This window comes from Vitis riparia, chromosome 7, assembly GCF_004353265.1.
Source record: "Vitis riparia cultivar Riparia Gloire de Montpellier isolate 1030 chromosome 7, EGFV_Vit.rip_1.0, whole genome shotgun sequence".
NCBI classification, from domain to species: Eukaryota; Viridiplantae; Streptophyta; class Magnoliopsida; order Vitales; family Vitaceae; genus Vitis; species Vitis riparia.
Window position 1 is genome coordinate 16,318,867 of NC_048437.1, and position 2,434 is coordinate 16,321,300.

General features: G+C 38.3%; 1 pseudogene; it reads right to left on the reverse strand.

Annotated features, from left to right (window-relative positions):
• Positions 1–489: 489 nt before the first annotated feature.
• Positions 490–2,356, reverse strand: LOC117919166 (annotated as a pseudogene).
• Positions 2,357–2,434: the final 78 nt, after the last annotated feature.

Consider the following 2,434-nt stretch of genomic DNA (forward strand, 5'->3'; position numbering starts at 1 on the left):
GATTTTTTATGGATCGTTCCACCTTGTGATGGGTTGTGCTTGTGACCGAAGAAGAAAGAACATGGGTTTTTGGTGTTAGGGTTTGGTTGAAGAGAGAAGAAGACATTTGGGGGTAAATATGTTTTAAAAAATCAATTCATGTGAAGTGTCTAGTTGGATGATGACATGTACATGAGCCTTGTCATCAGCTTTAGTAGGTAGCTGACTTGGACCTTGCTTACGTGACTTTTCCAAGTGGGTGATCCAACTAGGAGAGTTGTCAAAGTGGGCATTTTTGGAAGGGTCTCAACATTATTATTACATATGGAAAGACATTTATTTTCCCCAAAATCCACTAAATTTCAAAAGTAAAAAAACAAAGTTTCTAAAAGGCAAAATTTTGGTATTTGGTGTATGGTTAGATAAATTTCCTAGAAAAAAAGGCAAATAGAGCTACAGCTATAGGTTCAAACTATGTTTCAAATGATACCAAATCAGCTTCTGTTGTGCTTTGAAAAAGATTACCTTGAGGGAAACCTAGTTGACTCTATATCTAATAAATATATGGTGGCAATACAAATCAATCTAGACAAATTGCTGATAGGTTAGGACAAAAACTTCTCTAGGTTTCCTGTCACCCCTTGAAATTCTCTTCTTTACCGACCTTCCGTCTCTGAAATAGTTACATATCCAGAACAACTCTCTGGCTTGCCTTTGTGTGAATCTAGCTCTAACACTTTATGATGAGTGGAAAATGCGGGTAGATTTGGGTTTGGTAGGGGCACAGTTTCGTTGGTGAGCATGGAGATAACAGCTGACATTGTAGGCCTATCTGCTGCGCTCTCCTGTACGCACAAGAGAGCAATATGAATGCATCTCAACATTTGGGTTGTTGATAGGAATCCTCCAGCATTGGATCCACTAGCTCCAAGCTAGTACCTTCTTTCCATAGATCCCAAGCCTGTTTCCAGTTCATTTAGGGTTGATTTACTTATGAGGTTAGTATGAAAATTTTGGAAGGATACACCGGGTGCTGTTGAAAATAATATAGAGACAAATATGAGATATAGCAGACTTACGTATACTGCCAGGTTTATGGCAAAGGCACCGTGGTTATGATGAAAGCTTTTGTTCTTTCGGCCGCTCACAATCTCCAACAGTAGGACCCCAAAGCTATAAACATCTGATTTCACCGAGAAAATTCCTTCCATGGCATACTCGGGTGGCATGTAACCACTGCATCCACAGTAGAAGGTTTAGTACATTAGACTGAAAAAGAAAGTTGACAGATAAAGAAAAGTCATGCTTACTATGTTCCAACTATCCTATTTGTATTTGCTTCCGATGCATTTCGCCCAAAAGTTCTGGCCATGCCAAAATCAGAAATTTTCGGGTTCAAGTCATGATCAAGTAGGATGTTACTTGCTTTTAGATCTCTATGAATAATTCTTAGTCTTGAATATTTATGCAAGTAAAGAAGTCCTTGTGCAATCCCCTCAATGATATTGTGACGTCTTTTCCAGTCCAATATCTTTCTTCTAGCAGGATCTGAAAATTTGGGTGAACACAACACACAGCTAGTAAATTGTTTCAAGAAAAAAAAAAAAGATAAGAACATAAGGAAAAGTCATGCAGATAAAAGGAAGAAAAAAAGGGAAGTATTCAAACCAAAGAGGAAGAAGTCCAAGCTTTGTTGGGCATGAACTCATAGATTAACATCTTTTCTTCTCCCTTGATGCAACAACCCAAAAGTCTAACAAGATTCATGTGTTGGAGTTTGATGATCAGTCTAATCTCATTTTTAAACTCCACCAATCCTTGGCTGGAGCCCCTTGAAAGTCTCTTCACTGCTATTTCTTGCCCCTCAGGTAATTTCCCCTGCAAAAATATCCACAATCCACAAGGAAGCTTTAATTGGGGTACTTAAAACAAAGAATGTCCTATTCCTATTACATGCCATGGATTAATGAAATAATATAATATTTACCTTATAAACCGGGCCAAAACCACCCTCTCCAAGTTTATTTTCAGATGAAAAGTTATTCGTGGCAGCCACAATAGAATCAAAACTGAACAGTTTAAGATCATGAGCCCCCTCTTTCCATCATGTTCAACATCTTTTGAATCACTAAAGCTGTTTGAAGTTGTCAATTCAAGCAGCGCAGCTTCCTCCATTTCTCTCTCCCCTGTTATACCACAAGTCACAAGTTCAATCCAACCCATTAACAAATGGCATTACTATCATCAACAAAAGTTAAAATAAAATACTACCTCTGAATTTTCTCCTTGAATAGTATAAGGAGCCCGTAAGTAACAAGACCACAAGTGCCAACAAGACCACAAGTACCACTCCTGCAATAATGACCCATATCCACCAACTGCTCCCTGCATAGATAGAAGTTGATAAATTTTGTGGTTAGAGCAGAACTGAGTGAAAGAGGGTCTTTTATTGGTC